The following is a 24,383-nucleotide window of genomic DNA, read 5'->3' on the forward strand; positions in this document are numbered from 1 at the left end:
AAACTGGGGGCTTGCAGTATAGGTCTTACTTAACACAATTACCATCTCTCCCTGAAATCTTGGTTCTCTTCCAGAACTAAAGACTGACAACACCCACCATCTCTCTCTGTCTTGTCTTGATAACAGCAAAGTCTTTGACTAAAACCAGTCTAAGGTGGAGCATGGAGCAAGCTAAAAAACTTCTCACGTGTCCTTACAAATCAAGACAGGAGGAGATGGCCACTTCTTTTTCACTTCTTCAGTAGGGTAACAATAGAAAGGAAAGGAATAAACTCTAAATGCTTCACTTCAGGGTCTCCCCAGGGTTCACAAAACAAAATGCAAACTCCTGAATTGACTTCTCAAACCTGCCAAACTCTGTCCTGTCTCTCTTTCAGGTCATACCTCCTGTAGCTACTCAGCAAATGCATGTTGCTCCTCCAACCAGACCCAATAAGTTATGGTTTCTTCAACAAATCCTGCATTTTATCCCTTCTGAACCTTTGTTTATGCAATTCACCACCCCAGTAATTTGGGGTAGAAGGTGTTGACCAAAGAGGAAAATTAACTATTTACTTGGGCTTTTATTTCTGTGTGGGTAGCAGCCAATCTTTCCCAGATCCCCCCCATTAAGTATCCCCATGAATAAGCTTTTCCATTTACTCAACATCCTAAGGATGCTTCTCAGGGGGGTGTCAGTGTTCTTTTAAACCTCCAGTTGGAGATACAATGGGAAGGAAAGTTGACTGAAATCACTGCTTCAGACTTAGCTGATTCCCACTCACTTTCAAACCTCTCTCCAGAAAAATACAGATTTATTCCATATCTTAGATGGTCCAAATTCATTTGTCTCTGCTTTTAGGAAATTATAACAATAAATAATAATATATGTCATATAATATTATATGCAATAATATTTAATCTTTTGTTCAGCTTTAACCCCAGCTGTGTGTATGTGTGTGTGTGTGTGTGTGTGTGTGTGTGTGTGTGTGTGTGTGTTTGTGCTTAGCCAACTATAGTCTCCTGATCTGCATTTAACTCCTTAGGGATGCCCACAATGAATGAATCCTTACAGAGACTAATTGATTTTAACATATGGCATATACAGAAAATGAACAAACTCTTTAAGAAATGAAGACTGGGGGGCAGCTAGGTTGCACAATGGATAGATCACTGGCCCTGGAGTTAGGAGGACTTGAATTCAAATCCAGCCTCAGACACTTAATAATTGCCTAGTTGTGTGACCTTGGGCAAGTCACTTAATCCCATTGCCTTAAATAAATAAATAAAATTTTATAAAAAGAAATGAGACTGTAGATGTAAATTCAGCATGAGGGCCAAAGTGATGTTAGGAATGTCACCGGTTTCATTCTTGGTATCAGGGATAACTGTGGTCATTCTGCACCTGTACCATGTGGCTTCCTCATAGCTCTTCTTCAATCATTTTCTCAGCATCCCAGGGAAATGACAGCAACAGCTGCAGCAACAGTAGTAATAGTAGCTTTGGAAAGCCTTTTAACACAGCTAGTCTTCCATCCTATCCATTCTCTCACAGAAATGTCTTATAGGACCTTGTGTCCTTCCCTCAGTGAACATGCATATTTTCCAACCCTTGCAAGATTTCAACTGTTTCCTAGGATGCAGAAAGTGAAAGATCATCCTTTCATACACAGTTACAGTACCTCTAGTCTTTGAATCAGAACATACTAAGGATCTTTTTTCCTGTCCTACATAGATCTCAACTACCCTAAAATTCATTGAGGAAAGAAATGTTGCACATTTCTTCCACATCTCTGCCAGTGAAAATCTTATCTACCCTTCAAGATTCAACTCAAATACATCTCCATGAAGTCTCCTCTTATTCCCTTAGTCAGGATGAATAAATCCATTTAAATACACACATTTTACCCCCTTTCCATGGCCTTAAAATTATCATGCCTTGTACTAAAGTTATTTGTATCCATATGCTGTCTCCTTTAGATATCATCTTTTACTGATTTCTGTATCCCCTGCATTAAAAATCTGTGGATAAGAGTGGCTAGGTGATGCAGTGGATAGAGCACTGACCCTGGTGTAGGAGGACTTGAGTTCAAATCTGACCTCAGACATGTAATAATTGCCTAACTGTGTGACCTTGGGCAAGTCACTTAACCCCATTGCCTTGCCAAAAAAAAAAAAGAATAAAATCTGTGGATAGTAAAACTATGAGGTTATTCAATGAACAATTAATAGTCTTTAGGCAACTATCCAACCTGATACACATGATTTTAATCTTTGTATTTTCTATGTTTTTTGATTATTAGCAAGTCACCTGGCCATTAAATGAAACAATATTGTAAAATGCTTATCATACTACCTGTCCCACAGAAGATATTTAATAAATTTTTATTTCCTCCTATGAACTTTGAATTGCTGAATCTTTTGATTTAAGATGCTTAAGATTGGGGTGGCTAGGTGGCATAGTGGATAGAGCACTGGCCCTGGAGTCAGGAGTACCTGGGTTCAAATCCAGTCTCAGACATTTAATAATTACCTAGCTGTGTGGCATTGGGCAAGCCACTTAACCCCGTTTGCCTTGCAAAAACCTTAAAAAAAAAAAAAAAGATGCTTAAGATTAGGAAGAACCATGGGGGTGGGGGGGGATTAGGTGCTTGAGCTAACCAGAGAGAAAATTTTTCTTAGAAAGGTTTTTGCATAGTCCAAAGCATATTCACTAGAATGCCTTAGAACTTGGAGAGAAATTAAGAAGTTTCCAATGGGAAAACATATCATTTTTTAATCCTGTGACCCTTCAGAAATAAAAATCAAGTAAGTGAAGATGTTCAATTCAATTAACTTAAATTAAAATTAATTGGGAAAATATGGAATTCACTGAGCCTGGAGTCAAGAAGACAAATTCGAATGCAGCCTCAGATATTGTATGACCTGTATGACTCTGGACAAGTCACTTAACCTCTGATTGCCTAACAAAAGGATCCAGTAGCTTTGTCAAGAAAACTCCAAGGATAGTATGACCCAGAGTGTCAGGAAATAACAAAAGAGTTGCATTGTAGAGATAGTTCTGGACAACCTGGGTTCAAATCATATCTTCAAGTCCCCCATCAGAAATTAAGTATATAACTTTGAAAAGAACAATGTAACGAATTTATGGACTCAATTTCCACATAATACTGGCTAACACTTAGAAAGTACCTTAAGGTTCGAAAAGTGTCCTGTGTATGTTATCTCATTTGCTCCTCAGAACAACCCTGTGGGGTAGATAGTATCATTATCCTCTTTTTGCAGATAAGAAAACTGAGGTTGAAAGTGATTAAGTGAGATTAGATTTGAATTCAAATCTTCCTAACTTACAGATTCAGTGATCTATCTCCTACCCATCTGTACTTTTTATTTCAATACTTGGCTGAATCTGTAATCATACTACTGTGACTATTTCCTCCAACAGTATAGTTTAGAACCCGTGCATACTTTTCCATCCTATAAGATTCCATTCCAAGTTGTTCTACAGATAGTCTTGAAAAGATATAATCTTTCCTCTGTCCTTTCCTATCTGTCCTGAAATTCCTCATTCCTGCTGCAGGACCAGTTTTCCACCCACCCTTCCTCATTTTCAATCATTTTTTTTACTTCCCTTATGCTAGCTCTTCCATATAGGTTGTCACTAGGAATATGTTACAGCCTATTGGGGCCCATCTAATATCTCTCCAATGACCTCTGGGTCATCTTCAACTTTGAGTCTTCAGACAAAAAGATTTCTAAGTGAGGGAAGGGGAAGGGAACCAGTATTTATAAGTACTCATAATATACTAGGAATTATGCTAAGTCCTTTCCTAATATTGTCTCATTTGATCTTTACAACAACACTGTGAGGTGGGTGCTATTATTATCTTGATAATACAGTTGAGAAATCTGAGGTAGATAGCAGTTAACTGAATTGCCCAGGATCACAGGTCTAGCAAGTGTCAGTGGCTAAATTTTATCTCTGGCTTTCCTGACTCCAAACATAGAACTCTATTTATTCCATCACTTAGATACCCCAAGGTTGATCATAGATCAACATATAAAGAATATTTGTGCTTACATTTTTAACCTAAAACCATATTACTTGTCATCTTGGAGAGAGAGTAGGGGAGAGGGAGAAGGAGGAATAAAACTTTGGAATTCAAAATCCATCAAAAATGACTGTTGAAAATTATCTTTACATGTAACTGTAAAAAATAAAATATTTTAACATGTTTTAAAAGAATATTTGGGCTAAAAGGGTGCTTTTTCAACGGGTAGCATTTTTTACTCTGGTAAAGTACTGCACACTTTCACAATTCACTATCAAATTCTGGAAATGATTGTCTGCCATATTTATCCTAGAAAGCAATTAGTGACAAGTCAAGATATCAGGCATTTTTCATCCATTTTGTTTTGCTTTATAGATTATTAGGTCAATGCTTTGAGTAATCATGAGTTTCATTGTGGAAAAGTTATGCTGTGGGGATTTAAACAATCAGCATAATAGCCTTTACAATCAGGAATATCTACTGGACTTTGCCATTTTTAGAAATGGTATAAAGATCTCCTCTACTCTCTATCATAGGATACAGTTCATGACAGTGATGAATACCTTTGGCAGCGTGTCCATTTCCCTGTTTATTTAGTCTCTTGATGGTAGGGTTGTCTCCATAGATTTCCTTATCAAAGGATCTTGAGGGAATCCTGATGATGGAGAGCCTTCAAAGACTGTTATCCTCTATTGAATCAGATACTTTTTGTGAACAACAAATAATAAGTGCAAAGGATCTCAATTCCTTCGCATCTTTTAGTCAATTGTGTCACTGCAAAACTGTAATCTACTGTGGAAAATAATTCACAAAAACTTACCTATTCTTTTCTTACATTTTCATAAGAACATGATACTTTGAGTAATCATGGATTTCACTGTGGACAATGTAGGTCTTGAAACAATCAGAATATCTTCTACAAACTGGAACATCTGGTGGACTTTACCATTTCCAGGAATGGTAAAAGGAGTTCTATTGAACTCTAAATAGAACAAAGTCCAATATATGTACATTGATCATTTTAATAATGGCTTATAAGGATGAGAAATAAAGTCTCCATTGATATGAGTAGTTTTTTAATATCCTCTTGATCAACTTGTTTTTGTAGCAATATTGTCTAATTTACCCCCCCCCCCATACTTTGGGGATCTTTCCTTTAGAGATATCTGGTAATATAGACCCCTATAATGCTTTTTCATAATGTTACAATAGCATGTATTTCATTAATGTGTTCTTGGTCTGATTCTGACTTCATCTTCTTCAAGGGTTATGAAGCTAGAGGGTGGTTGATTCTATAATCATTGATGATGAATATAGATCTTCAGAGAAGTAGTGATAAGTATGTTCTGTTTTCTGTTCATTTGTTATCCTTCTGTCAGTTTCATGGATAAATGCTATTGAAAAGATTTGAGTTAGACCTTGGAATGGTCTGGGTTAATTGGTTTTATATTAAATTTGCAACTGACTCACTTTCTTTCCTACTGCTTTTGGATATTTTGTGAGATGATACTCTTCTTAATCTTCCAGCATTCTTCTCTGTAACATTTTGCAAATAAGCTTATAGCATAAACCAATGTTGCCCTTGGCTGCTATGTCTTTCTCCTTGGCAAGGAGATAAGTGTCTGCTGCTGGAGGTGATTTCTGTGCTTGTTGACTTCCTCTTTGTGGCAACTGTTTTATATCAGTTAAACTTTTGTAGGAAATTGAGATCACCAATATCAGTATCTTTGCCTTTTTTTCTATTTCCCATTTTTGGCATTATAGTTTACTTGAAAATGTCAGACTGAAGTTGTACTCTTATTCAATGGCTTCTCATTGCACTTTCTTTTCATTTAATATTGTTTTTAGCATTGCTCTAATTAGTTGATAGTCTACTTACCCACTAATAGGTAATTATGATTTGACTCCAACATTAATACATAATTATATTGATACATAGCAGTCACATTGCTCCAAAAGCTATATCCTTTCTGTTAAAGTATAGTCAGCTTCACTTTCAGAGATCCTTTATGGTTCTCTTCATATTCAATGATTTCTACCTTTCTTCTCAAAGACAATATTCATGATACTATTCATGATAATATGTCCAGTCTTTCAGGTGATTTATCAACCTTCAATACCTTCTATGTCCTAAATATAAATAATATTTTCCCATAGTCTTTTCTCCATTCTCCACATTTCTCTTTGAATATGTTAACTTGGTTAACATATTCAAAATATGTTAACTTGGTTTGGAGAATTTTGTCAGACTCTTCATAGATTTCTCAACCTCTTTTCCCTCAGCAATAGATCCTAGTGCAAAGCCACAATTATTTTCATGTTGGTCTTTCTGCTTATGCTCATTATGAGCACTGCAAGATGAGATTACCAAAGAACAAAGAAAATGAACCTTCTTTTAGCACATGATGAAACTAATGCTATTGCCCATTCTTTTATTCATTCTTCCCAAGAGATCCAGAGAGTCATTGTTCTACTTAGCTGCCCATTCCTTGTTTTTTAATTCCATTCAAGTTAAGAATCATGTCCTTTCAATAGTATGTCAAAGATCTCACATTTAGAGAATCAAGAGTTAAGGTTAAAAGTATAGATGATCAAGCAATTGTGATTTTTAACACTGTTTGCATCTTTTCCACCACTCTTCCATCATCACTGAAGAAGCTGAGGGGCACACCATAGGACTGGAGGCTAGCTTGGTTTGTTTTGATTTTTTTTTCATTTTCTAGGTTGCTACAACCAAAATGTCATCATGAACCCAACTTATTGGTGATGAACTTCTCAATACTTCACTGGCTTTGTCAATTCAATCCAATAGGTACCTTAAACCTTTACTTTGTGACCCAGGCACTGCACTAGAAGGTTCGGTGCACAGATTTTTTTTTTAAATGATAGTCCCTAAGTCACTAAGTCACTAGTCACTAAGCTTACATTCTGCTGGTCAGATAGCATGCAAAGTCTGTTACTAAGAATATATTCAATGCATTTGCATCAGGGTAGAAACTATCAGAACTTTGTGCCAGCATAGATTTGAAGTGACCCATACCATGATACAGGGTCAGTGTAAAGTTTTGTAGCATAGATTTCCTGAACACACATATCTGCACTGCCTAAACTAATAGGGTTTTTGTAATGAATACCCTTTGTAATCATTAAAGCATTATGTAAATATGAGCTACTGTTATTATTTAGCAAATGTTTATCAAGTGCCTACTGTATACAAGGAAGTGCTTTTAATTTGCTACCCACCCCACCTCCCAGGATTGGAAACAGATGGAAACTACAAAAAAGGTTCAGAAAGGGTTTTAGATGAAACCATAGTCCACAATGGGATTTCTCTCCGACAGATGCTTTGTGTCTAATTTGCCCCAACCCATCTTCCAGGACTAGCTCATTTACAAAGAAACTGGCTGTATTTCATCCACCAACCCCAGGCAGCAAAATCATTAACAAACTCAAACAGTTCAGAGCTCACAAGGTGGTAATTAAACTTTCTGCATATGGGCTGTTAGAGAAAAATCATTGCAACCTCATTTTAACTTAAAAATACTGTAATTTAGCAGAACTCATCCTTAAACAGTATATGATTCTATCACCTAACCATACCCAGGAATCACCAAGGGCCATAGCATAAAGAATTGTCAGGGAGATATGCCCTAAGACAGAGGAGGGAAGGGGTATAAAGAAATAATATTCTAGTATTTTTCTCCTTTCTTCTCCCCCCTACCTCTGTTCCTTGATTAAAGTTCTCAGGAGTCCAGAGGGATCTTTAAGACCTCTAGCAATATTTTTTTAAAATAAAAAGAAATGAAAAAGGGCACAAAGAAGTGAGACCTCATATAAAATTTTCAGATTTCACAAAAGCTTTTCTAGCCTTTATACAATGCACTAATTTGTTGAAAAGAAAAAAGCTTGCTGCCATGTAGTATCACACAGTTTACATGGCATGACCATTCAGAGGCTCTTATTCTATAGTTTATAGGAACTTCAGATTTAGAGCTTTGTTATTGTTCAGTTATGTCTGACTCTGTGAACTCGTTTGAGGCTTTCTTGTTAAAAATGTTGGAGAGTTTTGCTATTTCTTTCTTCAGTTCAAATTACAAATGATAAAAGTGAGGCAAACAGGGATAAGTGACTTACCCAGGATCACCCATCTAATAAATATCTGAAACTGGATTTGTACTCAGGTTCAGGCCTAGCTCTCTATTCACTATACCATCTAGTTGATTTAAACCTAGAAGAGACTTTAGAAATCACTGAGTCTATCTACTCTCTTTTTACAAAGAAATAAAGTGACTTGCTCAAGGTGAAACAGACAGGCAGCCATGGCATGGGGGGGGGGGGAGAATCTGGGTAGTGTACCCTTCTTATATAAAGGGATAACTTTATTGCTTAATTTGTCCTTCTAGAGAATAATATTCATTTCACCCAATCCCCATTTCTATCCCCATTAGCTCTGCTCCTCAAAATGGTTTCCACAGTATCTCACATTCACTGACCAACCTTGCTTAGGGTCTGGAAGATTCCTCCTCTCATAAACTGAGGCACCTATCCCAGGGGTTCTCCAGCCCTGGCTCTATGTCCAATTCATCCTGATACTCTATAGTAAAGACATCAAATACATGTCCTTCTGCTGCTTATACCAATACTCTCTAAGTTCAGCAGAAAGCATATTAAAATGTAATTAGGAAATAGTTAACAAAATAAATAAAAATAAAATACATCATAGAAAATGTTAATAAGTTGCTAAGTCAATATGTGACCCACAAGCATCCTTATGTATGATCTAGTTGTTCATTTCTATTTGATTTTGACATCATCGACCAAAGGTATTCTTAACAAGTAAGGAATCCATTGCACCAGAGCCTCTAAATTAGATGTGTACATGCTTTTGATGAGCTTATGCTGTTATTGTTTGTACTATCCTCCATCCAGGACCAGACTTATCCAGTCATATGGTTTTGTTTTCTTTAACATTTGGGGAGAAAGGAAGAAACAACTCCAGAGGGCAAAGAAGAGATCACTCATATCTAGGTTCCAATAAATCTCCTCCCACAAACTTTTCAGACCTAAATTTCAGAAGGAGGTTAAATTTCATCCAAAGATATAGGAGAAATATCTTAGGTATGAAAATGAAGTCTTTCCAATGTCCATTAGGACACTGAGGCCCACCAAACATTTTTTCATTAGGAATACTAAGCCCAGCCAAATTTATTTTCAAAGACCTCAGTCTGACACCTAAAATGATATCCTCCCAGCTTCCAAGCTCAGCATCCTAAACTCCTGTCTGACTCCAGTCTAGTTTCCTGTAGCCAATAACCTTTTCAAAGGGAACTTATTATTTAAATAAGAGTTGACTAAATAGACAAAAGAATCATAGGTCCTTCCCATTTAATACTATCCAACCCAATTCTCATCATTTTACTCCTACTGCACTATTTGGAAAATCTACAAGATTCTTCATGGTGAATATTTATTTCAATTCAATTAAGCAGATACAGAAAAAGTGCCTACTATAATAGGCATAGCAAGATGAAGAGAAATCTGAGCCATCTCTCAAGTGGTTAGAAAGATGCCTTGGACCAAAAGACACAGGTTTATAGTCCCTCAAGAATTCAAAATACCAGAAAAGAATTGTCTTTTCTTGGTCTGAATTTAAAGCTCATTTAGAGACTTTCTGTCTCAAATTAGCCATTCCTTAACTAATTGTCTTCACGAGATCATTGAAACAGGGGAAGCATCATAGAATCCAAGAACATTAGAGTTGGAAAGAACTTTAGAACATAGAATACAAGAGAACATTAGAATACTGACATTCAGAATCATAACAGATCTTGGGATATAGAATGACAGAATTTAGCCAAATTACAGAGGATTTAGAAGATCAATTAAAGGAGAGGAAGTGAAGCAATCAAATATAGAGAGTATTTTAAAGAATTTAGGGTAGAAGTGGAGTAGAGAAATGGGGTATGGGACCTGAGTAAATCAAAGAACTGATAAGCTATCATATTTGAGGGAACATCAAAATGTTCCCTGAAATTCCCTTGTATAAGTGTAGGTGTTGGAACAGAGAATGAGACTGTGAGCCAGGCACACCTCAGACTGTTCTGGCCTAGATGATAAATTTGGATAAAGTGATGCTCATGGGAGGAGAGGCAGCTAAATAACAGAGGTAGAGATTCAGCAGGGAGCAAGAGTATTCAGACTCTAGCATCAGGATCAGATCTAACATCTAGGATCAGTGAAGTGGGGTTATCAGAGAAGGGGCAACCACTATAAGACAAGCTAGCCAGATAGACATTCAATGTCATCAGAGGAAATCAGATAACTGTCAGAAGATAAGGGAGCATAAGAGGAAGAGGTCTAAAATGAAAATCAGTCAGAAAATAAGCCTTTATTTATTAAGTGGTTACTATATGCCATGCAAAAGAGATAAAAACTTAATTCCTGCCTTCAAGAATCTCACATGGCAATGCCTTCCTCCCCCCGCCAAAAAAGTACCTAAGAGAGATTATGTTTTTGTTGTTGGTTATTCTTGAAGAGGTACATGACATCAGAGAGGTGTTGTCATGACACATAAGTGAATTGAATTTAAGTGAGGGAGGGACATACAGTGTAAATGGAAGGTCAGTTCCAAGGGAAGAAACTAAGTGTGGTGAGATGGAGGGAAATGAAATATGAGGAATTAGGTAAGATCTCCCTTTAGAAGTTGGGATTTAAACTAACTTAAAAGAAGGTAGTATGTTGAGTAAAGAAAACATTTCAGGCAAGCAGGACAGGCAATGACAAGTCACAAAGACAAAAGAATGAATACCTCATGATTTCATTAGGAGTCAGAAGGCCAGTATCAATGGACTATAGAGTACATGAAAAGAAGCAAAGAATAAGAGGACTGGAAAGTTAGGAAGAGACCAAGTTATAGAGGGACTTAAAAGCCAAATAGAAAATTTTATATTTCATCCTGGAGGAAAAAGGGAACCAGCAAAGTATATTATTTAGGGAGTTAACCATTATCAGTCTTATACTTTAAGAAAGAGCATATATTAATTACAGAGCTGGAAATTCAGAAAGTATAGTGGAAGGGGCGAGTAGAACTAAAATGGGACATTGTTGGGATAGGGTTGAGGTAGATTTGAATGAGAAAATAAACAGAAGATGTTGGGGAGAGTGAAGTGGTTGTTGGTAGGCATGGGGACAGTCAGTATCAGTGGGATGGGAAGAATTAAGAGTTGGAAGCAGTTTGCTAGCTATTGAGGAATGAATTCAGAACAAATTGGAATGATTAGGAGATGATCTTCTATTGTAGGTAAGTGATTATAACTTTAGGGTCTCAGCAAAGCATTAGGGATCTTGACAGAGCCATAATCTACTCAGGGTATCAGCCTGGTGGAAATGAGACTAGGATGACCAGAAGCCCACTCTCCCAAAAATCTAGCACAAAAATGTTGTGGACTGAAAGCACAATTGTATTTGGAGACATTCACAAACCCACCTTCAAAGCAACCACAACTTACCTTGATAGGGTTAAGACTCAGAGAAATGAGTGACTTGTCCGTGTCAGATGGCAAGTATTTAGCATATCTGAGATTCAAATCTGGATCATCTGAACTCCAAATCCAGTGTATTTCTTAGCACAAATGTGATTGATCAGTGAAATTTGTCACTCTAGATCATTTAGTCCCTATTACCCCACTGTTTGGCAGCTAGGTGACTCAGTGGATAGAGTGCTGGGTTTGGAGTCCAGAAGATTCATCTTCCTGGGTTCAAATTTAGCCTTAAACTGTGTGACCTTGGGCAAGTCACTAATTTGCCTCAGTTTTCTCATCTGCAAAATGAGCCAGAGAAGAAAATAGAAACACATTCCAGTATATTTGCCAAGAAAACTTCAAGTGGGGTCATGAAGGGTCTGACACAACTGAAAAATGACTGAACAACCTCAGTCTTTGCCATGCCTAGAGATTCGGGGCGGGGGGGGGTTATTAAAATTGTTTTATTAATGGTAGCTAGGTAGTACAGTGAATAGAGCACCAGTCCTGAAGTCAAGAAGGTCTGAATTCAAATCTGGCCTCAGACACTTGCTAGTTGTGTGTTCTAGGTAAGTCATTGAACCCCTATTTGTCTCAGTTTCTCATCTATAAAATGGGTACTCATTGAAGAAGGAAATGACGAACTACTCCAATATCTTTATCAAGAAAATCCCATGGATAAAGTCCAAGGGGTCATATAAAGTTGGACACAACTCAACAACATTAAGACTACATTTACTTTATTCAATAGTGGGCATGTTTGTGTCTGACATTCACTATTAGCTTATCCAGCCTCAGACACTTGATACTTACTAACTGTGTGAACTTGGGCAAGTCACTTAACCCTGATTGCCTCACATCGCATGAAATCTTTAGTTGTCCTGAATCATATCTGACCAGTGGACCCAGATGGCTTTGGAGAAGAAAGTAAGATTGGTGACTTTGCACAGCACCCCTTCATTCAAATCCCATTCATGTGCATGTCATGGCATCACTTTCCTGATGTTGTAGTCTTTTTCGAGAATGAAGGACAAACAATAGTAACACCAAGATATTAGCATCATCATATCATCAAGGGACCAAATAGCATTCTCAGCAATACTGAGAGAAGCGTGAGAAAACACAAGGCTCTCCTTACTTACAAACAAGTACTAACCTATGTTTTCCTTTAAAGAAATGCTTTTTATCTATGGGATCCTGTGAAAGGAAACACTAGCTTGATGAAGCCAGTACTTTAAATTGAAATGTTCCAGCCAAATCTGGAACACTATCCCCTAGTGAAATTAAATCAGGATAGAAATGCAACTGAAAAACCACCAATACTGGTTTTGATTTTGAAAATTGTCAGTTAAATTAAAGTCAGGCCTGTGACAAGTCATTGTTTGACTTTCTTTCATGAAGAGAAATGTGATCAAGCTCTTCCCTTCACATAAATGTTCCCTTTTCTTACAGAATGATCTTGTCATATTATAAACTTTACATTGAAGATCCCTTGTTTCAGTTTCAAAACCCTTTACATAGAGACCTCTCTATCTTGTATCTGAATGCAAAAGTCAATTGTCCCTACTCATTTTCTAAATAGGAAATTGGACCCTTTGGAGCCTGTTAGTGACAAAACCAGCTTTTTTTTTTTATCTGTAAAGGATGATAAACAGGTCAGGAGTTCAAAGGAATCCAATTTGGAACTGAAACTGGTATACTTTTGCTTTCAAATTCCCAACAATTCAGACCCAGAGACACTCTACCCAGGGGAAAAAAATTACACAAAGTGAATATTTTTGTCCTAAATGACATGGTTTGGCTGTCTATGCTAAATAATCTCACTGCATAGCCATTAATCTACTCTTCAATTTATTTTTTTTAGGTTTTTGCAAGGTAAATGGGGTTAAGTGGCTTGCCTAATGCTGCACAGCTAGGTATTTATTAAGTGTCTGAGGTAGGATTTGAATTCAGGTACTCCTGACTCCAGTGCCGGTGCTCTATCCACTGAGCCACCTAGCCTCCCCTACCCTTCAATTTATACTATAAAGACACAGGTCAAACTATATAGCACCTACTTATGGATACTTCCCTAATTTGTACACTTATTCATGGGTTGGATCCCAAGATGATTGCTGCTAGTTTAGGTTACAGGACACCCTATTGATAACTACCTTTACTCCAAGAACTCACAACTAGCATAGTCACCATTGTTGTATTGCTCATTTCTCAGAATGACTGGAGATGAGACTGATGACTTTGCATAAGTCCTCCCTCACTTAAATCCAATTCACTTGAAAGTCATGACATCTCCCTCCTGATGTCATTGTCTTCTTAGAATTTAAAGGACAAACAACCTGTGAGTAATAGTAGTTATCCTACTGGGCACCCAATCAGTTCCAGTTTGTCAATGTACTTCCTTCCTTCCTTCTTTCCTTCCTTCCTTCCTTCCTTCCTTCCTTCCTTCCTTCCTCCCTTCCTTCCTTCTTTCCTTTTCTTCCTCCCCTCTCTCTGTCTTTTCCCTCTGTTCACATAGAGAATCACACCCAGAGGGTGCTCTGCCCAAAAGGAATATAAACCTTGATCAGTGAAACCTAGCAAGATATCTTGAAGTTTACAGGGTAAATTTCTTTTTTATGAACCATGTCTTAAACCCAAATCACTCTGGCTCTCATTGATAAGATAATAATAGGTTCCAGTCTAAGTCTCATTTGGTCACTGTTTAGATGCTGATGGCTCAGAGAGAGTAAATCACATTTGTATCTGTTTTGACCAGAAACCCTGAATTTTACTCTCCCAGATTGATTTTATTTTTTATTAGGTAAAAGAGTCCATTTTTGCCTTGTTTTACCTGACCTTAAATACTGAATGGGCATTGTCTCAGACAGAAAGATCTTAGTTTAAAAAGGCCAAGTTCTCTCACTCATCCAGGGCCATCTCCAGTTATCCTGATCCATATCTGACCACTGAACTCAGATGTCTTTAGAGGAGAAAGTGAAGTATGTGATTTTGCACAACTTTCCCTCACTTAAAGCTAGGACTTACATATCATGGCCTCATTTCCCTGATGTCATTGTCCTCTTCAAGAAGGAAGGACAAACAACAATTACCTATTAACAATTCAGCCAGTGGACACAATTAAGTCTTAGCAAAGAAATTTACCAAGATATTATAGAAAGAATGGTTGTTACAAAACATTCCTCCCACAAATCTAGGATGAAGTTTCCCACAAATATTGACAGAATACTTGTGAAGAAGAGTCAAAATTAGAGTAGGATGGTAATGAGGTACATAGGATATTCATGGGACAAAGACAATTCAAATTTCCTCATAATGCAGAGTCTAGAATTCTTTTTTCTCTTCATAGAGCCCTCATATTGCTTCTCTTGAATACAGTTTCTTTGTTATGTGGATTGCTCAGCTGAGTTCTCAGGGTCTATTTCTCTGCACCTACCAGTACTCCATTTCCAAGGATGGCTTTTTTCTCTGCTCCCAGTGATTACAAAACTTGAAGCTGATTTTGCCTTCATGTGACTGTCTCTTTAAAAGAGATATTTATAAGTATCTATATACTTAAAATATAATATACTATATATATGTATACTAAATGTTTATTTGACTATAATACTAATAGCAATTCTTTTCTGATGATGAAGAATTGGAAACTGAGGAGAAAACAATTGGAAACAAGAGTTTGAACAAGTTATAATTTATGAATGTTATGGAAAACTCTTGCGATATAAGAAATAAGGAAAAGGATAATTTCAGAGGGAGTCCCTCTCTAGGTATGCCTCTGCTCCCCAATTAACATGATTTCACCTTTAAAACTTGCATGGCCTAAGCGAAAACATCAGGGAGAGAAATTATATCTTCCTTACCCCTGTCTGCCTCCCCAAATGCAGAGGCTTCCTCCACATACCATTCCTCCACTTTCAAACTACTTAAATTTATGCAGGGCTTAATTATTCAAGACCCCTAGAGATACAGCTGAGGTGTTTGCCCAGACAAATTTTCTTTTTCTTGGTCAGATAGGTGTTCTTCCTTTGTAAAAGAATCTTAGGATATTAAACTTTATTAATAGATTAAAATCTGATTATATACCACTTCTTTCATGACTACATCTACTGATCTGGGTAGTGATGGAAGGTGTGGACTAGTCATAATTAGCTCAAAATAGAGAAGAAAGCCAGTGGAAGGGTATATACAATTGGTTTGGAAAATACATCCCAAACAGACAATTTAAGAAACATTGGAATACTTCAAAGTTATGACCAAAAAAAGAAAAAATAACGTCTAGACCTCATATTGCAAGGACTCATTTAAAAAAAAACCCTAGCCAGATCGCTTAGAAGTAAATGGCAAAGTAAAAATAGAAAGAATTAGTTAGTCATCTACTGAAAAGAAACCCCAAAATGAAAACTTCCAAGAATATTATAGGAAAAATTCACAACTTTCAAGTCAAAAAAAAAAATCATGTGAGAAGGCAAAAAGAAAAAAATTCAAGCACAAAAAATCCAATTAAGATCACACATGATTTAATTGCCACCACTATAAAAGAGTAGAGAGTTTGGAATATTATATTACAGAAGGCAAAAGATATAGGTTTGCAAATGGGAGTAACATATCATACTGAACTAATTTTATCAGGGGAAATATACCTTTAATAAAAATAGCAGACTTCCATACATTCCTGATTAAAAAACCAGAGTTACATGGAAATTTTGAAATGCAAACACTGGAATCAAGAGAAACATTAAAAAACAAACATGAGCAAACATTCAAAAGGGATTAATTGGGGATAAATTGTTTACATTTCACTAGTGAAATGTATTTCAATGTTGAATTGAATGTATTTCAATGTTGCATTGAAATGTATTTCAGTATTGAAATGAAACTAGTGTTCCCTCAGAATCTTATGACAGCAGGGTTTATTGAAGGAGTACAATTAGACCTGAGACCTGGGAGTGATTCTTTTATGTTTTGATGATTTTAAGAAAATAATAAAAAGGAAACGAAGAAAGCACCAGGGGAAGAAAAGGGAGAAAATGGGGGAAATTATCTCACTTTATCAGAAAGACAAAACTGAATTATGCAAACAAGAAGGAAGGGGTCTGAATTTGTTGAAGGAGAGAAAAATACACACACACACACACACACACACACACACACACACACACACACACACACATACACAAAGAGAGAGTTAAATATAGGATTACATTTTACTCATTGGGAAACAAAAGGAAAGGGGGGAAAGAAGAGTAGGGAATTAAAGGGGAAGAATTAAAGATTAAGGGAAGGATTAATTCTAACAAAAACAATGACTATACAGAAAATATAGTAATTTTGTGGTGGCAAAGATTGGAAACTCAAGGAGTATTCAACAATTAGTGATTGGTCAAAAAATTATGGTTTATGAATGTGATGGGATACTATTGTGTTATAATAAAAAATAAAAGGTTAGTTTAAGAAAAACCTTGGAAGACTTGTATGATCTGATGCAAAGTAGAGTAGGTACACCTAGTGAAACCATTTATATAATGACTGCAATATTGTAAAGACAAACAACTTTGAAGACAAGAACTCTAATTAACAGAATGACCAGCCATGATTCCAGAGGATTCATGAAGAAATATGCTACCTGATGGATGATAGACTCAGAGTACAGATTGAAATATAGTTTTTTTAGACATAGCCAATGCAGGCATTTCTTTTGCTTGATTATACAAACCCTTTTTTGTAATGGGGATTTTTGTTGCTTGGGGGAAAAAAAAGACATTTTAATTAAAAAGAAAAAGATCTGCAATTTTAATAGACTTAGAGCTGTCTGGGGTACTGAAAGATTAAGTTTCTTTCCCATAATCAGAAGGCCAGTATGTATCAGAAGCAAGTTTTAACCCATGCAAAATTATGATTAGATTTTAATTTGGCTGAATAGCTGAACTCAAAAATAATCAATTCAAAAATCAACATCAACTTGGGAAAAGCTCTCTAGTGACATATACCTCCTGGATATAGCCTAGGGCCCCATCTCACCTTATATAAAGGTACCTGATATGCTGCTCCCAGGTAGCTCCCAGTGAAAACCCTAGCTCCCAACGTCCCAAGAAATTTCCAAAGTCCTTTATTGCTTTTATTGCTTCCTAGATAGTGAGACATATCGGTTAGAGAGTTCACCCTGGAACCAGTAAAACCTGAGTTCAAATTCTGTCTCGGATGTATTCTGGCTATATGATCCTAGGTGAGTCAACTAACCTCTAAATGTTCTAATTTAGGCATCTCCCACTGGAAATTACAGAGAAGTTCTCCATACTAACTAATCACAAATTAAGTCTTTATCCTGGCCACTTACTATATACACAATTATTTGAAGGAATAATCACCTTCTATTACCATCAATACTTAGCCAAGCATAATTCATAGATTTTAAGATCATCTAATTCAAGGTTTTTAACTTTTTCAATATCCTGGAGCCCTTTCATAGTCTGGTGTGGTCCAGAGAACCCTTCTCAGAATTGTTTTTAAATAGCTGAAAGAAATTATTAATTTCAGTTACAAGTTAATGAAAATAAACATATCACTTTTTCCCATTCAGGTACATATAAAATCTTTTGAAATTTTATGCAATGACCCCTATATTATAAACCCCTGAACTAGTCCAAGCACTTCTAGACTACTTCTTCATTCTACAGACAAGCAAAGAAAGGCCCAGACAAGTGAGATTATTTTTCCAGGTTCACAAGAATATTAAGTGGCAGATCAGGATTTGATCCCAAGTACCCTCTTGTGTTCTTTCAATTATATGATGCCTTCTTACCAAAAAAAAAAAAAAATCCACATTTGGGCATTTGCATCTTCTTTTGCAAACTGGCTTTCTCTGACCTTTGTTTTTTATCTGAACTTCTCCCAATTGATGGGTTGCCCAGCTCTGACTTTGCAGCCAGAATAAACTATTCCACATTTTCCCCAGACAGAAAAGATCTCTTATTGTATTTCTGATCCAGACTCCTCACTCTGCAGAAGTGCCTTCATTATTCCTCCATTGTTAAGGAACTCCCAAATCAGCTCATTTGTGAACTTAATGAACGTGTTATCGCCTGCAAACTTACAGATCATTAATGCAAATGTTAATTAATACAGAGTGAGCAGCAATGTGAACCCCCAACAGGCAGCTCCCCTGAACTCAGACACTAGAGAAAGTCCATCAACAGCACCTGAATTACAAAAGGGTTCAATCCAGCTCTTGTCATAGATCTTCTAACCCTTTCATTGGTCTTCTCATCCTTAATTGCTCAGCCTTGTTTTTCTTCCAGCCCCAGCCTGCAGTGTATTTCTGACACCTCTATGTCTTACAAGCAGGATAGGAACACCCCCTAAAGAAGACGCTAGTAGCTTTCCATCATGTTACAGCACAAATGATAATGATGAATAATTATAATAAGAGCTACTTTTAATCTTGGCTCACATTTATATAGCTATAGTCTATATAAATGTGAGCCAAGACACCTTAGAGATCAACTTGTCCAGCACCTTTATATCATTAAGGTTTGCAAATCTTTCTTCATACATTGAGGCAGTGAGGTATTATTGTGAATAGGGCATCAGACTTGGAGTCAGGAAGATCCAAGTTCAAATCCTGCCTCTGATACTTACTGGCTTGGTGACTCTGAGTAAATCACATAACCTCTCTGTACTTCCATTTCCTGATCTTTAAAATGAGAGAGTTGGATTTGATGGCCTCCTTGCTCCTAGAGGAAACTCTACTAGAGAAAGGGAAGGGAGCAAATATATATTATATAAATATATATTGTATATGAATATATATGTACATATATTATATTTGTATACATATATATGTATATGTGATAACATATTTATATAAATATATTCTAGATATAGATTATATATTCTTATGGAATATATATTCTTAATATAGAACATAAATATCTTCTTAATGTAGAATATAAATATATTATATATAAATAAATATATTTACAGATAAATTTATATATGCCTACTACAGATCAGTTGCTACACCAAGCACTTTATACATATCATTTCATTTGATGCTTGCAACAATCCTGGGAGGTAGATACTATTATTATTCTTATTTTACAACTCAGAAAACTCAGGCAAATAGAGGTTAATTGTCTTGTTCAGAGTCATACAGCTAGTAAGTATCTTGGGACTAGATTTGATCACATGACCCAGCCTCTAGTCCTCTCACCATTATGGGTACCCTCCTTTGTACATTCTCCAATTTGTTAATCCACTTCCTAAAATCCAGTGCCTATAAATTGTACATTGATAGATGTAGTCTGAACAGGACCTAGGTCGATAGGATCACTTCCCTTGCTCTAGATTCTAATTCTTTTAATGCTGACTGAACAGCGCCATGCTTGCTATGTTTAGGCAGCTTCACTTGAATTCAGAACACCTGGGGTGGAATCCCTCATCTGATACTTCCTAGCTGGGTGACCACAGGTCAGTCACTTAGTACCTCGGAACTTCAGTTTCTCCAACTGTAAAATGGGCATGATGATATCTGGAGGATCATCCCCTTAGGGATAGTTGAGGATCTGAAGAAATCCTGTTTGGTAAAAAGTACAATGCAATCTTGTAAGCACCAGTTTAAATGACTGGGATTGCAACGCCTGGTCCTGCTGTTGCAGGCGAATGAATTGCCATTCAAGCCCCTGAACTCCGTTCCGCAGACCAAAAGGCTCATTTCCCCTTGTTTAAAACAAAGGCAACAACTCTTCCTTGCGCTGCATCCACCTGCTGTTTGCTGCCGCCTTCTTCCTCGCCTCAGTCTCCCAGCAACAGCATGTACTGTGTCGCCGCTTCTCTGCTCAGCTTGGATTCTGGCCCCAGAACGGCCCCAGCTCATGATTCTCCCGCCAGGGGCTTAGACACACAGGACCAGACAGGTTTTCAATGAGCAAGATCCTACCCTCGCCTGATGTAATTACTGAAGGAAATCAGTAGTCATGAATCTTCAGCTTCCCAAAGGAATTACTCTCAGACCTGTAGCTACAGCCTGTCCCGTCTAGGTATAGGGAATGGGAAGCCTGCCTCAGTGACCCAAATGTGTCTAGTCAGAAGGAAAGCATAAGGAGTCACTTCTCTACCCTATTTCCTGACTCAGCAGAGCTGAAAGGAGAGGATGGGGGGGGGGGAATGGAGAGAATATGAATAAAGAGAGAAGAGGCAGTTCCTGCCAATAGTTGACCTCTCTTTTACCACTGACTTCAAAGCAACGTGAACAAACTCTGCCCAAACCACATCCATCAATCTAGAACCCAAGGTTTAGAAAAGATGATGTCCCTACCCTCACGTAGCTTCCAATCTAGTGGAGAATAAAATACAAAGATAACTAAATACATTACTCAAAAGCTCATTAGACAAAATAAATAAAACCTTTCTAAAAAAAAGTTCATTGGAGAAGTGCAAAACAAAACTATGATGTGAAGTCCAGGGAAAAGGTCATTTACACACATCCAGGCACCAGGAGAATTTGATAGAATAGGACCATTTGAACTGGGCTTTAGAGAAGGGTCAGAATTTAGCAAGGAAAGAAAGGGAAAGAGAACATTCATGGGTATAAAGAAGAATGGCAGTCTAATAGATGAAAAAGATCAATGATTTGGAATCTGAGCACTAGGATTTGTATGCTGCTTCTGTTACCTACAATCTGGATGAACGTAGACAAAACATTTAACTTCTCATCCATAAAATAAGGAGATTGGATTGACTTCCAAGTTCCTTTTAAACTCTAAACCTGTGACCTATAAACAACATGAGTAAATGCATAGAGGTAGGAGGGACCAGACTATACTCAAAACAAAAAACAAAAAAAAAAAAAAGAAATCCAATCAGTCTGGATCGTGGAGTATGAGGAAGGAAAAAAAATATGAAAAAGCTGAAAAAATTAGGTAACACTAGAAAACAAAAGAATTTTGAATTTTTCTTAGATGATGAGAAGCCAGTGAAGATGTTTGATACAAGGAATAACATGACCTTATCAATGCAAAAGGGATTTTTTCTTTTAGTAGACTGTAGGATGGAGCAGCTAGGTATCTAAGTGGATAGAGCTCTAAGTCTGGAGTCAAGAAGACCTAAATTCAAACCTGACCTTAGACACCAGCTGTGTGACCCTGAACAAGTCACTTGGCCTCTGTTTATCATAATCCACTGGAGAAGGAAATGGTGAACTACTCCAGTATCTTTACCAAGACAACTTATGGATGGTATGGTTTTATAAAACTTAATATTTTAGCTTTAAAATAAAATAACAGAAATATAAGTTAAACATGAAATTTATTCTCTATAATTAACCAAAAAACTATAGGTGGAGGCCATATGGAAATGACCAATCTGAATTTAGGGAGATTGGAATATTTATACATAAAAAAGGATAAGGAAATCATTAGACCTCCATGGAGACCAGTCTGTTAAGTTGCTCAATTTCTCATCAAAGAATATCATCCCTATAACAATGCTATCTTGTCTAAAGGAGGTTGCATAGTTATCTTCTTTCCAAGATTAAAGTATAACAAAGGCAGGACAAATTTTCAGCTTTCTAGTCACTTGCCTTCCTGAGATGGCAATTTACATATGGAGAGATAACATTCCATATTTACAATAGTAAAAGTCAGACTTTTATCAGGAATATAGGTTTGAAAACTTATTAAACTTTGGTATTTTATAGGGTCATGAAGAGTTAGATACAACTAAACAACAGTCTAGAGGATGGGTTTAAGAGGGAAGAAAAAGGAGGCCTGAAGGCCTGTCTGATTTGATTCTCACAACAATCCATACTATTAGGACCACCATTTTACAGATGAGGAAATAAAAAGAGATTAAGTGACTTGGCCCTGGATCACACATCTAATGTCTGAGACTGGATTTGAACTCAGATTTTCCTGACTCCCCAAGTCCCATGCTCTATCCACTAGGTCATCTAGCTGATATCAAGAAGGACCTTCACTGGGTTGGTAGAAGTGGGAATACAGAAGAAGGTGATGTATATAAGAGATGCGCAGAAAGCTTGATTTTAATTACCTACAGAGTCCCTTCCAGCTCTAGAAATTCTAGGATTCTTGAACCACTAAGGAGATAATTAGGCTTTGGTCATGGGAAAGCTGTATCTCGTTCAAAGCATATCTAATGATAAAAGTTACACCTTCCCCTCACTAGAAGACTTCAATGGAAATCTGAATGATCATCTGTCAAAGATGTTGAAAGAGATTCTTGCCCAAGTCCAGAGTGGATTTCGGCTCTGAAGTCTCTCCTAATGTGGAGATTCTGAGATTTATCTTCATTCATTCTTTCAATAAGCATTTATTAAACTCTTACCTAGTTCCTGGGTACAAAGACAAAAAAAAAAAAAAAGACAGTTCCTGCCTTCTGGGAGCTTACATTCTCTGATCTCCAATCTAATAGCACACAAATATTCTTTACTATCTAAGCTATTTCTTCCTTTGAGGAGAGCTATTAAGATTCTTACTGCACTCTGCCCCCAAGCATGATGCATGTCAAAACTTTGACTGGAAAGGGAAATTCCACCCAGCAGACCCTCTCTGTAGGCCTATCTAAGCAGAGGCTTAAACAAGGAGATGGTTAGGAGATTCTGACAATTCTTTCTCTGATTGTGAGATGAAGACTATTTACCTGTACCCTAGAGGATGAAACAATCTGACAGCTCTCACATTGGGATCCTTCTCCAAACATGGCTATTTTCACAGGAAAAAAAAAACCTTTGAGAGATGTAGAAGAAAAGCAGCTAAGAACAGCACAGAGAGCAAGTCAAAGCTGGGAGCAGCAAAGAACTCTTTGTCTGAAAAAAAATCCTAAAATGTTTCTAAGGACAGCTAGTGCAGTTGGGGGCAGGGGGTGGGTGGAGAAGGAACCCAGCATATCTGGGTCATTATCCCAATTCTACCACTGTATCACTGGGTGATTTGGGGCAAGTCACTGATCCATTCAACAAACATTTATTAAGCATCACCTTTACTATGTTCCAGGAACTGTAATGGGAGCTGAAAATGAAATAATCCCTTCCCTCAAAGAGCTTAATTTCTATTAGGGGCTGAACCATAAAACCAGGTAACTAAATATAAAACACATACAAAGGGAAAGGAGTTAGGATTGGGGAAAAGGTGCCAGGATAGGAGACTTGAAGGAAGCCAAAGATGCTAAAAGGCAAAAATAAGGAGTACACTTCAAGCAAGGAAGACAACTAAGACAAGGAGACAGTTGATGGAATATCATATATAAAGAATTACCAGGTCAGTTTGCTTGAAATGTTGATTATCTGGTAAAGGTGTTGTAAGAGATTCTTGCCCAAGTCAGAGTGGATACTGTGGGCTCTGGGGTCTCTCCTAACTTGGAGATTTTGAGAATCTATCACTTAGTAAGCATTTTCAATTTCAATTAAGCCCCGTGCTAAGCTTTGGAGATAGAAAAGTATTTAGTCCCTGCTCTCCAGCTCACATGCTAATGGAAGAAACAACACTTGTAAGCAACAAAGATTTTAGCTGCAAGTCAGATAGCAAGATCCCATGGTCCCTAGCATAAAACAGCAAAGTGAATGTTAATGTTTCTACTTGAAAGTTATTTCACTGATAAAATAATTTCAGCTTTTGATAATGAACAATTTAACTGTACCAAGGACTTTGGTGAAAGGACTTTCTTTCCTGGGAATTCAGTGGTTGTGGCTGTAACACCACTAGGAGCAGTTGCCAGGCTACATCTGCTTCTCAGGAAGATGACTAAAGACACTGGATTGGAAGCGTCCTATTTCCAAAGCTCTCAGGCTCACAGTCCTGGGCTGCCTCTAACAGGGTCTAAA

The sequence above is a fragment of the Macrotis lagotis genome, chromosome 1 (genome assembly GCF_037893015.1).
Source record: "Macrotis lagotis isolate mMagLag1 chromosome 1, bilby.v1.9.chrom.fasta, whole genome shotgun sequence".
NCBI lineage: Eukaryota > Metazoa > Chordata > Mammalia > Peramelemorphia > Peramelidae > Macrotis > Macrotis lagotis.